Raw genomic sequence first — 15,587 nt, 5'->3', positions numbered from 1 at the left:
CATTATGAAGAACAAACAGTTCCATTATGTTACATCAAGATCCTCAATTTCATTTAAACTATGATGACCAACAGGTAGAGAAGCCTTGAGAAGCAGACACTGGTTTGTCAAAAACCCAATTGACAAAGGCACCCTGATGCTGGAGTTTGAAGTGAGGCAGCAAATTTTGGGAGCCAACAATACTCATCTCCCAAACCATAAATATATTGTTAATAAAAATATTGTAAATATATGATAATTTAGTTATTATAATGAATCAAAAAGGAATAGTAATAGTTCCCTTCTTTCTACTTCTTGAAATGCCTTGTCAATAAATAAAATATAAGACAGGTGTAACAAAAGAGCTCTCTCTCAGTCATACAAAACCATGTTTTTTGTAAGTATTTGGAAAGAGAGTAAAAATGAGACCACATTAGAGTCATTATGAGCTACATGCTGGGAGTGAAGGGAGAAGAGAGGGGAGAGAGGGAGAAAAAAAGAAAAAAACAATGGAAAGTTAAAAGAAGCTATTCTTTAAAAACTATTCATTGTTAAATGCATGCAGCATTTTCCAGGCCAATACAGGTGCTGGTTGGGGGGTCCAATTCTGCATTTCAGTAGAAACACCAATAGCAGCTAGTAAAATTTTGAGCACTTATAGCATATATAATTTTAATGGGAAGTTTTGCCAGTGTTGCACACAAATGTCATAGAACCTATTTAATAAATTCCTGCACAAAAGTCTGTCAGCTATTCTTGACTGAGCTAAAATTTTAGCTCAAGATAATTAACAGCAATCTTTTTTGTCCTGTATAATTTGTATATTTCAGAAGTGCCCTATGCCTGAGATGCACTGCCAGCATCAAGAAGTGAGAGATTTGGAATTTCTTATGACCATAATTTTGTAAATACAATGTAAAAAGCAGTTTTGTCCATTTTAATGCCAATGTTTCACTTGTCTAATTAACATACAAATCTAGTTCTCTCGGCTTTTCATGTGTTTGAGAAATCCTATAGCCATGTGCCTTGCTGATCTGATCATTATCAAACAGATAAAGCCTACCTGGTTTGGTGGAATATTTAGATCCAATTCATTAGATAATTAAAGTGACAGGAGGGAAAAGACAGGAAAAAATAATTAGTTAATTTGAATTCAATTAGTCTCCATTAACTCTAAATTGATATTTCACATCCACTACTGTAAATCTCACTAGGAAGCTACAAGGAATGAAGGAGTTTGTATCTTTTTATTTTTCTATTTGTTGTTAACTCTTATTCATATTATAATGGCGCAGAGGCACCAACCAAAATGTGTATGTGGTAGACAATATAATAACAACCAGTAAGTGATAGCTTCTGTTCCAAATAAGTACATTGGCGATGTCACATCTGGTCCACAGGATGCAGTTCAGAGGTCAATATGACTCTAATAAGAATATGCAGAATCTCAGCTTTAATTTTTTGTAAAAGGCTCTAGTCTTCATACCTGCAGAGACAGCCCTTCTAAAATGAACCTAGTGTACTTGGTCCAACTGCTGCCTGAGTCAAGAGAGAACCTGAAACAAAATGGAAAAATCAGCAAACTTCTCTGACTCAATCATCTGATGGGAGTGTCACCTGTAACACACTGGATGTCATCACTCCAGCATTGCCATCTCTACTGCACTGCTTATCAGTTTAGTTAACAGAATGGGAAAGGAGGGTGGCAACTGAGACTTGTGACCAGCAAGGAAATATAGAAATAAAAATGAAATTACCACAGAAAGGCCACACTCCCTCCTTGGTCTCAATGCAAACCTCCTAACACAGTTTCCACTGTGAATTCAAAGTACTATTCAACAGCCCATGGACCATAGACAGACACTCTGGGGTCTATTCCTTCAAGGGAGCTTGATATGCCTGGCTCCCAGTCTAATTAGACAAGATGGGCAAAGTGCTAACAAGGTCTTGTAGACCACCTTAATGAGTTTCACCACCTGAAATGGAAGCAGGAAGTAAAGAGATGTTTCTGCCTGACAGAGGTACTACCATTCTGGATACTGAAATCTTCCCAGCCAGAGGTCTGATTCCCAGTGCTCATTAAAAAAAAAAAAAAAAAAAAAACTGAGGAGATTTCTGGCTACAGGTGAGCACTAGGAAGAGGTTACTGGGAAAAACTATTCCTTGTGGATGATCACTCCAAGACACTCACCGACCCCATCCTTTCAAGTTGTAGAAGTTAAACACTCTGTGATACTATCAATATACTCAGCATATTTTTTCAGGAACAAAGTATAAACATTTCCAGTAAGTGCTAAGTACACTTGATATCAGTTTGTTTGCCAAATGCCTCTTTCTTGGCTTCTGAGAAAGCAGTATTTTTTCAGGCATAAACAAAAGACAGGCTCCTAAGTCCCTCATTCCTCTTTCAGAGTATGTGCAACTCTGGGGCAGGGTTTTATCATAGTTTATTGAAGAATTCTGTGTTACAGTATAAGCAACACATTACTGTTCCAATACTGCCACTAGAGGGGGAAGGCAAAATCATAACAGCAGTATATTTAAAAAAAAATTAGGGGAGAGAAATTGAGGAGAATTATGGAACTGTATACACAAAAGACAAAACGTGTGGCACTGGCAGAAAGGACAACATTAACTTGAACAGTAGAGGTTGAATGGACAAAAAGTAAAAAGGGCAGAAAAGTAGTGTGGGGAGCATAAACAGAAGCACCAAAGTAAAGCTAAACATGACATAATTTAAGCAGAAACGCATACAAACTGTCCTCCAGGGAATGCGCTTCAGTTGTATTAAAGGCCACCATGAAAACTGAGCAATTTAGTAGGGCTGTGCGAGGCTTCGGACCGTGCTTCGGATCCAGAAGCAGCACGTCCAAAGCAGCATGCCTAGATCGAAGCGCTGGCTTCATTAGGCTTCCTGAAGTGGTTTGAAGCTTCCGAACTGCTTCGGAAAAGCTTTAGAGCCACCTTGGAGATCTGGCCACAGGGCATAATGGGGAATCAATGAAATATCTGTAACTTTGTTTTTTGTCTGATTTGGATGAAACTTGCAGATGGTAGCCTCTGCTGAGAGCATGAAGCCTGCCAGGTTTCAAGAAGATTGGTGCAGGGGTTTGGGGGAAACTGCACCCCAAATTCATGAAAGCAAAATTCATGTCATGTGTACGTGTTAAGCCACGGGGGTGAAAACTGCAGGGATGGTAGCCCCTGCTGAGGCCACAGAAGCTGCCAGGTTTCAAGGAGATAAGTGCAGTGGTTTGGGGGGAACTGCACCTCAAGCTGCAGACAAGCAAAACTCATGACATGGGTGACACTGTGTGTGTTAAGGCACAGCAGGATGACAGCTGCAGGCCTGCTAGCCCCTGCTGTGGCCACGAAGTCTGCCAGCTGTCAAGGAAATAGGTGCAGGGGGGTTCTGGGGCCCTGCACCTCTAGCTGCTGACAGGGAAAGTTCATGACATGGGTGCTTGTGGAACTGACTGTCTCTGTCTTGAGGCAGTTGATTGTCTGTATTGATTCTTTCCTCTCCTTAGTCTGTGGTTTTGTAGGTGTTAACAAGTTAATGAGAAATGATTAACACCTACAAAACCACAAACTAAGGAGTGGAAATAATCAGTACAGACAATCAACTGCCCCAAGACCGCCAGTCAGTTGCACAAGCACCCATGTCATGAAATTTGCCTGTCAGCGGCTAGAGGTGCAGGGCCTCAGAACCCCCCTGCACCTATCTCCCTGACAGCTGGCAGGCTTCATGGCCGCAGCAGGAGCTACCGTCCCTGCAGCTTTCACCCTGCTGCACCTTAACATACACAGTGTCACCCATGTCACAAGTTTTGCCTGTCAGCAGCTAGAGGTGCAGTTCCCACCCAAAACCCCTGCACCTATCTCCTTGAAACTTGGCAGAGGTTTATCCTAAGAGGCACATCTCATGGGCTGGATAGAATGGCCTGGCAGGCCAGATCTGGCCCACAGTCCATATTTTACCCACCTCTACTGTAGTGGATCCCTTGTTTTTTCCATGAGTTAGTTTTCCCCATCTGTAATGCCTGGGATAATTCCAGGAATGTTGAAAATATACTTTAATTACAAGAAAGTTCAGTCTTATAAAACCATATATGATCTCAATATAACTTTCATCGGAACTAGTGATTACAAACTACTGTGGTATGTATAAAATGCTAGTAGTCTGTATGAAGCTGCTGCACAAGGAAGATATGAAGCTGTATTAGACTGTTTCACACCCATGTCAATTCACTGATTAAACCTTTCCCTGAGTGGGAACTGAGATGAGCAACTACAACCTGGAAGCTAAAGGGGAAGAGAAATCTATCTTTTCTTTCCAAGACAAAGTTCACTTTGCAAGGTCCATATATTTGGGCACTGTTCAATGTGTAATGAGGAAAAAATGTATACTTACTTGTCTCCCACTTCAGCCTGTGGATGGGTTTCAGTTATCCTCCCTCCAAGGTGAAAAGCATTAACAGTTATTTATTAACTGTCTTAACATGGATTGACTGAATTTTCTATTTTACACTGCAGTGATTGTTTGAAAACTACTAATTTATTTTAAAAATTAGATCAAAAGCACAAAATGAAGTTCTAATGTACACTGACCAGAAAGTAAAGATCAAAATATTAAAATCATAAATGGAAGCCACAGCACCAATTAGATTCCAAATCCAGAGCTACTCAACTCAAATTGCCAGTGCCAAATTTGACATGATGCAACAAATTCTCTTCAAATAGTTTAATGCAAACTAGCATAATAGCCATGATTCAAACTAGTACGAAGTCTCACTGGAAAACCCAGCTGCTTAGAATTCTTGCAGGTAGCTCGCTCTCAAGAGAATGAAAGTTTGAGCACACCGTTGATTACAGTAAAGGGGAAGGTACAGTACCCAAACATACAACTGTGCCTTGCAGACTTAGGTAAGGTCTATATGGTAAATGTTTGACCAGCTGTGATGGCAACTTCCAGCATGCAGGAATTTTCCAGGTAGCCTGCTTCCTAAACTGGAGCCAGTGCAGCTACTGTAGGTGACACTTCCAACTAACCAATTAGCACTGCTGAATCACAGTGCCAATTACTCCACATGCACAAATGTAGCTACGCTGTTTCTGGCTTAGGAGGCAGCCCACCAGGAGTCAGAAACAGTAACCTCTACCACAACAACACTGCCTGAGCATGAAATAGGACCCCTGATCCACATGCAAGCATTAGTTACAAATCCATGTGTATGTTTAGAACAACATGATGCAACATGAATTATTTTGCTGCACCTCTCCACCAGCCTTAATTTCAGGAACTCAAAACTCTATAGCAACAGGTATAGGCTAATGGTAAGTCTACCCTGCTGTAACTGAAGGGTAGTTTAGTCATAGTGGAACTAACTTTAAATTAGCCAGCTTGGATTCATATAGCACCCATGTAACCACAGAGTTCAGTATGGGTTGCAAAAATCAATTTGAAAAGCTGAGTAAATAACCAGGCAGTTAGCTTGTGTTGAACCTCATACTGCTGCAGCCAGCCTGCTACTGGTATCCCAAGCCAGACAGTTTTAAACTAGCTCAGGTATGTTTGCATTACATCTCAGGCACAGCAGTATAGGTCTACCATAGGATTCACTTATTACACTTCTGTGACAAAGCCAAATATAATTCTCATTTTCACAAAGGAATAAACTAAGGCTGTACAGGTTAAGGGACTTGCCCATAGGCAAACATTCAGTGGGAGAGCAATGACTGGAACATGCCAGGCCTAACTTTCAAACCATTGATCAATATTATCACACATGACCCTGAGCCTGCAACATATTAAGTCTACTATTATTTAGTTATTTGTACTAGTCAGTTTCCCTTGTCCTCTGAAGAAAAAAAAAAGTCCTCGTGCTTGAGGGTCCTATAACTACCATGCATGTTCATCCCTGGTTTTCTTTTAAACTAAAATAAAACATCCTCTTAAGTCTACCAATGTCCGTCCCTTGGGTCAGAGAGATTACTGGCAGTGGTGACTCCCCTTCCATGCCTGACAAGTGCAGATTCTTGCCTCTACTCTCCAGTAAGCCAATCCCAATACTTTTGCATTTTTCTGCTATTGCTAGGCCTGAACGCAGAGGAACATGATAGAGGTTTCCTACATAGCAAGGCAGAACTCTAGATACACACAAATGTCAAAGTAATACTGCTCACAGTAGCTGCTGCTATATGCATTCCTTCATATGCATTAGACTGAAGGAGATGCTGAAATACATCTGATACAGTGCAAGTAGGCAGCAGCAGCCTTTATTATAGCTATAGCCCTTCTGTATGCGAATGTCAATAAGGAAATTACAGATTAGTTTCTCATCCTTGCTCCTCCTCACAACAAAAATTGGTTCTTTTTTCATTTGCCATAAAATAATTCTCTACTTAGCTAGGAGTGCAAACTGGAGTTGTATACAAAAGAAGTTCCCCAAAGTAAATTTTTATCTATGAAGAAAGGGCCAATTGCATCTTTAAAAAGAGAGGGGGAAAATAGAGTGAAAACCCCACCACATGATCAAATACATAGTGAAGATTTCCAAAGTACTTCCGAGTGAAAGTGTCAGCATAACCTACCACCAGTGTAATACAGACATCTTGATGGCACATGGCATAATTATGCCACAATTTGGTGCAGAAAGAGAGGAAGACATTTTAGTTATGCAAAAGGCAATAAATTGGACTGGAATTTGGAGCCAGATTTTCAAAGGTATTTAAGTGCCTAAACATGTGGAGAAGCACCTCATGGTTTCAAAAGTGACAAAGGTTAAATGCCTAATTTTAGATGTTTTTGAAAATTTTGAAGAACAAGGATATATAAACAACTTACTGAAGGGCAAAAGTGGGTAGGGATTTACCAAGTGTCAGCTTCTCTGCATTAACTGCTTGTGTGACCTCTCTTACCTCACTCCTTAAAGCATAGGCGACAGGGCTGACACCAATGGCAGAGCCTGCAGGAGCTTGCCAGCTCTGGTCCTGCTGCTGACACCAGTGGTGGCACCTGCAAGAGCTTGCCAGCTCCATCCCTGCCACTGCCAGTAGTGGTGGTGCCTGCAGGAGCTTGCCAGATTCTTCCCCACAGCTGCCAGCAGTGGCAGCACCTGCGGGTGCCCCCCCAGACTCAGGAGGCACCAGTTGCCCATACCTTAAAGACTAAATTATGGTACTGTGGGATCAGCTCATGCACATAAGCTGTTACAACATAGCAGCTGATACACCATAACCTCTCCCTCCCTCTTACCCCATTGTAAATATTTATGCCTCTACCCCTAATCCGATACTTCAGGCAGCACAGTGTCCATCAACACCACATTGGAACAGAAGTTGAATACCCCTGCTGTAATACCCTACTGAATCACCATTATTACTCCCTTAAAAAAAACAAGGGGTCTCTTTGGAAGTGTTCCATCCAAACACAGACCAATATTTACCACAAGATAACCAGGCTATGCCTCATCTAGTTATGGAAAATAATCCACTCAGAAGTCATCTGAAAAAATTCCCATGTGAAATCTGCTTTGTTTCAGTTTCTAAATTAAGACATAATATTTATTCAGAATAACCAAGAGCTCCTCAGTAAAATGAATCTATCTGTTCATATGATCTCCATTACTATAGTATCTAAATGCCTTACCAGACATACCAAGGTAAAGGGTTACGGTACTCTGGTAATGAAATGCAACTCCTGTTCACTCTGCTGATGGTAGTACACAATCCTAAGCACTGGAAGCAGCTATGCCACCCTGCTGAGGAACAACCCGCCCTAGTTCTGTTACCACTGCCATTAGGCAGATATGAGCCGCTGTTTTTAATGAACATAAAAATGTAGAGATAGGTTTTGATTTAAATGCTTGTTGCCTCAGTGATAAGAGCAAAACTATCCGGAGTCGGATTCCTGAAGATAGTGGCCTTCACTCTTGAGACACTGGAGAGCTACACAGACTGGAATCACAGACTGCCACAAATAATTGCATTGTGACAGCCTGGCATTGCATTAAGAAGACTGAGTCATGCAGCTGCAACATCATTAGTCAGTTTTACCACAGGTTGATGTGACATTACAACAAACTGTGTCAAGTTACCATGCCGCGCTTATCTGGTCTTTATCTTTTACTTCTTTTCAGGCACTGACTTTCCTTTGTCCACCCCCTGCTAGCTCACTGCAGTCTGCTGAGAAGGCAGTACCCTCTCTTTTTCTTCCCTTCCTGGATGCTGAAAGGGGCAATGATGGATCTTGGCACTTCCAATCCATTTACTCAATTTTCCTCCAGCTGTCTCACATATCTAAGCAATAAGGGGAGTGTTCTCTTGCATTATGCTCACTGTTAATAGACTTGTGGGTTCCACCAGGAATACATGCTGGACACTGAAGCATCTTTACATGGTTCTACAGAAGAGTAGAGCACCACTACTTTGAAAGGAGACTTGTTTTCCTCTGATTCTCAAGGTCTAGTTGGATTAAAACAGTTTGCTGTGCCACCACCATTACAGTAATTATCAGCCAGAAACTGTGGGAAAGCAGCGTCAATAACAACCATAATAAAGATGATATTGCACCTGTGTAATACAGCTTTTTTTCCTAAATGGCACTAAGAAAAAATTAGTGAGATGTATTGAACCACAGCATCTAAATACTTACTATAAATATAGCTGATATTGAGCTCTGTAACGAATTACTACTCTCTCTTTCACCAGTTCTTGATCTTAGCCGTAATTCAAAATGGAAAAAAAAACTATTTAAGTTCCATCAGGCTTGCAAATGTTAGGGGGAAAATGGGAACGTTTCCCATTAATTATTCTAATAGGGCACAAGAAAAAGACAGCAAGCCATCCAAAAAAGTCAATATTGGCAGAGTCTATATAGTTTCTTTAGCATTTTGTGTAAACGTTCAAGCAATGAGATCTATTATTCTGTGCCTGCAGTGATATGCCCCTAAGTAAATGAGTATCTGTCAAACATCTGACCTCTTACAGGATTTTTAGAGGGCATGCATCAAATGTGTTTAAAATAAAATGGGGAAGAAAATATTATACTTCATAATTAAACTGCAAAAGATCACTACTTCTTCTGACTTCCAGGCTTAATCTGCCTCTAGTATTCAGCAAGCAAGCAAACAAAACAGCTGAGGGAAGGGAAAGAGCCAGATCCTTCCTTTAAAAAGTTGGAAGTTAAGAAAACCTACACACTCATGATTTCTAATTCACTTTGTATGCTTTTAAAACTCCTCAAACTCTAAATTACTGATTGCATTTTTTGAAGTTCTAATCAACTCTCACAAACCACACTTTACTTTTATAAAGCACCAAGGATCTCCAAGCACTACAACCAATATACATCCCAACAAAACTGAAATGCAGCCAGCTTTCTGAGGGAGACAAAAAACAACTACTGCACAGCAATCCCAATAGCACAGGGAGTTTGAAAGTACAATTTTAGTTACAAGAGAGAGATTGCCACACCTCGCCTCATCAGCACTCACTAGCAGCTGGGGAGATAAGTAAAGATCAACTAAAAAGCAGTTTTCCTGGATCCCATAATCCGTAGCTTCATGGAAACATTATGCTGCTCTGTCATATAGAGTTTTTAATTAGGGCACGGTGCCATCAATCATTCTGTGAGCCAGTCCCTGTGAATCCTGACTTTTCCAGTACTCCTTGTTTGTGAAGAGTCATTTACCGATTGAAACGATGACTGCAATGAGCTGGATGGACTCCTCCGAATAAGGATTTACAAAACTAGATCCCATGCATACGCTGCACGCTATCTGAGGCGGTGACTTTCACTGCTATCCCTGTACAGCACACGGCACTGCTACCCTTAATAAATCCTCTGTTTCCCCCCAGAGAGAACGTTTTGCGTGCGGCTCCTACGGCTCTGCACCCGTGTCCTCCGTTTATGACGTCACAACGGGTTACTAAGGAGATGTTTTTAGTGCCACAAAAGACTGTGACTTGGGCTGGGGAAGATGGGGCAGCTTAACTCTTAAAAGATCTTGTCGTCCTGCCAATGGACTTGATCACATCGCCGCGATGTGCCGCCTAAGCAAAGCCGACTCCAAGGAGAATACAGCTCCAAAGTTTTCCCGGGAGGTAGCAGAGCCTGGAAACGCCGCCTCTGCTTAGTGAACATCCGATGTCCCAGTTCAAAGCCTCCTGCCCCCCAAAAGCGGGCTCCAACCACGCGTGTGTTCGGGCAACTCGTCCCTTTCAAACAGGAGGTATTTTTTTGTTCAACGTCCCGTTAGTGCCACCCCGGCAAGAACTGCTTAGGGACGCCGGCACGTCATATAAAGCCCATCACTTACAGAGCACAGCAACGAGCAGCTCCCCGCCTTGCAAGAGCTGGCATTTCTCAAACCCCGCAGCACGCCTCGGAGCCGGCTGCCTGGGCGGTGGGGAAGACCAGGCACTAGGCATGGGGACCTGCCACATTTTCCTCCCTGCTGCGCAGCCTTTCGGCTCCCACTGCAGCTGGAGGATTGTTCCCTGTCGCACTACAAGGGGGACAAACTTCAGCTGTTCTGCCCTGCGGGAATCACCCCGGGCATCTCCCAGTGTAGCCCTGAGACTCCCCCCTCCAGCCCCGCGGGAGGAAACCCCACCAGGAAGCAGCCACAGAAAGCCTCTGCCCAACTTTCCCTCTTTTCCAAAGGATCCGGCCCGTGCGGCCACCCCCGAGCCCCCCGGGCACGCACGCGCCCTTCGGGAGGACTCGGGTGCGGATCGCCCGCAGGAAAACTTCTCCCGACACCCACAGCAGCAGCTCGCCCTCTGGGCGGGGGCAGGAAAGTGCCTCCCGCCCCGGGACCAGCCATGCCCGGCCGCAGCGGTGCGCCCTCCCGCACGCGGAGCAGGCGTGCGCCCGCGAGCTCCCCTCGGCCAGCTTGTCCCGGGCGTGGCGCTGCCCCGCGGCAGGTGGGCACAGGGTGCGGGAGACGCTGCCATTTGGCGGGGCAGACAGAGACCGCTGCCTGCGAGCGACGGCTCATCAGCTCCCGGCTTGCCGCCCTGAGAAAGGCAGGCAAAGCTGCACAGCAGGTGAACCGCACACACACAATCCACCTCTCCACGCACACCCCCGCTCCCGGGAGGGGTTGCTTAGCGATCCAGGTACCTGCCCCTCAGCAGCGATGTCTTCCCATCCTATTGCACAGGAATCAGATCGCTTCTCCTTGGGAGCAAGCCCTCCTCCAAGCTGCCTGCGCGCCCGGGGCCGGGGCCGGGGCCGGGGCTGGGGGTGGGGGCCGTGCGTGCGTTCACACATCCACACACCGCGATGCCGCCCTGCGCCTCAGCGAAACCCACAGCGCGCAGAGCTGCACTTCCACGGCGCGGCCCCCAAGGGCGCAGCTCGCGGCTCCGGCATGACGGCAGCCCCGCTCGTGCGCTCGCCCGCTCCTCTCCTCTCCTCTCCTCTCCTCCCGCACACACACGCACGCACCTTTCCCACACACTCCTGCCCTACACGCAGGCAGAACACACGCGCGCCTTTCCGTACACACAGCAAGAACGCGCGCGCGCGCACGCCTTCCCTATACGCAGCCAACACACACACGTACAGAGCCAGAACACCCCCCTTTCCTTATACACAGGCAAAACACACCTTCCCTATACACAGCCAGCACACACACACAGCCAGAACACCCCCCCTTTCCCTATACACAGGTAAAGCACACACACACTCCTCCCCTATACACAGCCCAAACATGCACGCACGGGGGGGGGCAGCCCCAGGCCCTGGCCCCGCCAGCAGAGCGACCCGCGGGCTCCGCCGTCCCCTCCTGAGAGAGGCGAGGGCAGAGCCCCTGCATTGAAAACCTCATCTGCCCGTTAGGGCCCAGGGAAAGCGGCGTGCAGCCAGCTCCAATTTCCCGTAGCAACCAAAGAATGTCTCCCTTTGGGGTGTTTTTGTTTGCTTGCTTGCTTGCTTTCTGTTTGTTTTAAATCTCCCCTTGGGGACAGGGAAGAGCCTGGTTCATGGCAAAACAGGAGGGTGGGGAGAGAAGATGAATGAGAGACTTGCAGTTTCCGGAGGACTCTTCTCCCCTCTTTGGGAATGGCTTGTCCTCTCGCTGTCCCTCTGGCTGCGGATGGCCCCGGGGCTTTGGGGTGCAGTCGGAGGAGATGGAAACAGAAAAGCCCCGGGTAAGATGCCCTCCCTCTCTTTTTCATCCCCCTCTCGCCAGTGTCTCTCTCCCTCCCTCTGCACATACGCTCACTCCAGCGGCTCAATGCACAAGGGGGGACAGCCCCAGCTGCGGGAGTCCTGCGCTACAGGAGAGACCGGGAGCCCTCCCTGTGCTACAGCTGCAGGCAGAAGGGGCCCATGCAGCCTCCTGCCAGGCAGTGGGGACCAGAAAGGACGGGGACCTCTGCTCACCTGGCAGCCATCAGCCCCGTTGCACACAATCCCTGCTTGCAACTTTTCAGCATGGCGAAGTGGGTGGGCTGGAGTAAATTTTGGAAAGAGGGGAGTCAAAGTATCTTTCTACACCCCTGGCCCCTGAACACTATATTTCCTTTCCCCCCAGCCCTCCCTTAGCCTTTTCCATCGTGATTTGCCAAAAATAAGGGAGGATGCAGCATTTAGCTTCGTTCACAAGCTTTGAGGACATTATGCCACTTCCCCCCTTCCATCCCTAGCAGGTACAGAAATAGAGAGAGATGCCCAAGGTGACTGGTTAGTCCTGAAAGGACAACTGCAAAGCCAAAAAAAACAAAAAACCCTGGTGTAGTTAAATTGCCACCAGGTGTTCCAGCTCCTTCTGAATTACTATTAACAGATGGTCAAGAACTTGACCCCATTGATAGTGGAGCCTCTTACAGAGGGGCAGAATAAGTGGAGAAACTCTTGGACAGTGCCTTGTGTGAATGTGTCTGACAAACAGAACAGCACTTTATGGAAAGCTGCAGTCTTTGCAAATGTCCAGACGGGGCAGATGGAATCTGCACATTGAGCAACTGTATCAGACAGTGGCTCATAGATTTGGAAGCTAACATCTGATGCCATATGAAAGAGAGCGAGAGCTCCTGAAAGCCAGGCTGCCTCAGTCACAGGCAGTGCCAGAGCAACAAAGTTTGGCGCCCAGGGCAAAGCCCGCAGCAACAGCCCACTCTTGCCCCATGCACAGATCCGGGGGGCACTCCCCCCCATTCTTACCCGGGAGTGCACACAGACGCACCCTTCTCCCATCCCTGTGCCTCCTCAAATGAACCACTCCATCCCACACCCCACCCCAGCTGGGAAGAGCCTATTGGCATCCCTTCACTTGGCATCCGGGGTAGTCACCCTACCTCCCTGCCCTTGCTATGGCACCGGTCACAGGCACAGAGTCATAGAAATGCAGGGCTGGAAGGAACCTCCACAGGTCATCTAGGCCTAGTCCAGCACCCTTCCTGAGGGAGGAAGGATCATCCTCATCCTTACAGGAATAAAGGAAGTTCTGTCAGAATCTCTCTTAAGTCTCAGCTTGTCCCTACAATACAACTTGTTAGTGGAGAATCATTTTCAGTAGAAATGGAAAATAAGACCAGAACATGTTGGTTGAGATGCCACTCCACCCCCTCCACCCCCAAATAAAAAAACTTTAAAAAACATGTTTTCCTTATAAGATGCAGATGGCATTATCATTGGTCTTCCTATATTCTTCATTAGTAGCTATACCTGGCATGGTAAAGAAAGGTACAACTCTTGTCAGGAATATAAAGGGGTTTTCATTCAGGCTGCTAGACCCTTGTCCTGTAGCTTTCAGAATTTGTGCTGATTAGTGTCTCCACATAGAGCCTCCCTTCGTCCTGCCCTCAATACCTCTATTTTGGGGGGACTGAAATTCTATGCAAATGACTTGAAGTTAGTAGCTGCTAAATTCTGTACAACTCCATGTTATGTCACTCGCACATGGTAGTGAATCATGATTTGCTTGGTACATGATGTTCCAGGCAATAGTAGGTGTACAAAACTTGACAGCTGCAGGTAGGTGCTGGATTTCCTAGAGCAGGGGTTGTCAACCTGGGGTACATGTACCCCTGTGGGTACTTGGGAAGGCCCCAGAGGGTACACGTGGGCAGGCAGGGATGGAGCACCACCACTGACCACCCTGCACCGCCAGCTCCTAGGAGCAAAGGCAGGGCAGGGCAAGAGCAGCAGCACCCCTCTGTGAGCTGCACAGCCACTGCCCGGCCGGCTGGACACAGGGTGGGGGGAAGTTTGCACACGGCAGTGGCTGCTGCCACCCACCACCCTGCACTGCCACTGCTCCGCATCCAGCTACAACACTGCCGCCTCACCCCCCAACTCTGCATCCAGCTGTGCACCACCAACCCCCCCCCACACACTTCACGTCCAGCTACTGGGGGTACAAGGTTGAAAGCCCCTGTCCTAGAGGGGTACCATTGTGGTAAGGTACATAGGCCATGCATTAGGCCCCTCAGCTCTCCTGCTATCTGCCCAATGCTGTATTTGGATAGTATACTCAAGTAAGAAGAGCAAGAAGAAAAACAGAGAGGCTGCCAGCAAGGCAAGCACTGCATAAACTATGTATTGTTGCCATTGCAGAGTGAAGCCAGAGCTCTGGTAGCTCAGACACTGACTTGTTGAGTGGAGCTGCACGGAACCATCCAAAATGGATTAAGACGAGAGATGCATTAAGGATGCTGACAGATATGACAGTTTGTCACACAATCAGCCATTGCAAGTGCTCTACAGTCCTGCACTGACAGAAGTGCATGGCTTCAGAGCGCTTTAAAAATGCCTGATTGTACAACAATCTGAACCCTCACGTAATGAGGGTTCAGATGAATTCACTTCAAAGCGGAGCACCTTCATTAACATCTGCAGGACTTGCCAAGAGTAAGATTGAGCAGGGCTGATGCAGCCCAGCCCTGGCTCCCAGTGCTGTCTTCAGAATAGGAAGGGGAGAAGGGAGGGGAGTGAGTTCAGTCAGGGGTTTGCCCAGCCAGGGTGGGGTTGGTTGGATTGGAGCCCTGCACCCTGAAGTGGGAGACCTTCCACCGCTGCCTTCCCCTACTCGCATCCTGAGACAGCATGGGAGCTTGGAGAGGGGGAAGGGGCTAGAAGACAGATGCTGCAAACACACAGCCTCTCTCCCTGGATTTGCTCCAAAGTGGAGCTCAATCACCCACCTTCCCAGTTGAACAGCAAATGTTTGTTGGGTCTAGAGGGTCAGTCGAACTGATGGCACTTTCTGTGAAGTGCCATGAGTTAAACTGAGGAGCTGCATGTCTGCCAGCACCCTAAGAGACCACCACCGTGTCTTTTTTAAAATGCAATACTACCTTGTACCAGAAGTATTGCTCCTTCTCATACCATCATTCTGCTGATATGCTTTACTTTTTACAGGTATTCATAACAGTCAATGGCATTCAATGAGCTCAGCAGAGCATTGCTGAACCAGACTGCAGTGTCATATTTTACAGATTGCAGCTGCTCAGTTGTATGGCTTAAGGACCAACAGAACCACTTGTTCAACTGAAAGCTACAACATGCAAAGTTGTTGCAATTATTTTCAGTAGTCTATTGTGTCTGGGGAAAAAATTTTTTTTAACTACTACCTGTAGGATTTTAAACAATT

At 46.3% G+C, this 15,587-nt stretch overlaps 1 protein-coding gene across 3 annotated transcripts in view; it reads right to left on the bottom strand.

The window, feature by feature from the left end:
- The window catches only part of RGS6 (regulator of G protein signaling 6), a 575,278-nt gene extending 563,721 nt beyond the window's left edge, over positions 1-11,557 (bottom strand). For all 3 annotated transcript variants that reach the window (XM_090033269.1, XM_090033270.1, XM_090033271.1), the window contains exon 1: positions 11,111-11,557. The gene's annotated coding sequence lies outside the window, so the exon portion shown is untranslated. The remainder of the gene's footprint in view (positions 1-11,110) is intronic.
- Between the last annotated feature and the right edge of the window lie 4,030 nt (positions 11,558-15,587).

The sequence above is a fragment of the Crocodylus siamensis genome, chromosome 2, assembly GCF_052110815.1.
Source record: "Crocodylus siamensis isolate JL-2025a chromosome 2, ASM5211081v1, whole genome shotgun sequence".
NCBI lineage: Eukaryota > Metazoa > Chordata > Crocodylia > Crocodylidae > Crocodylus > Crocodylus siamensis.
Note: the sequence above shows the minus strand (reverse complement) of the source record. Positions and strands in the feature narration are given on the sequence as shown.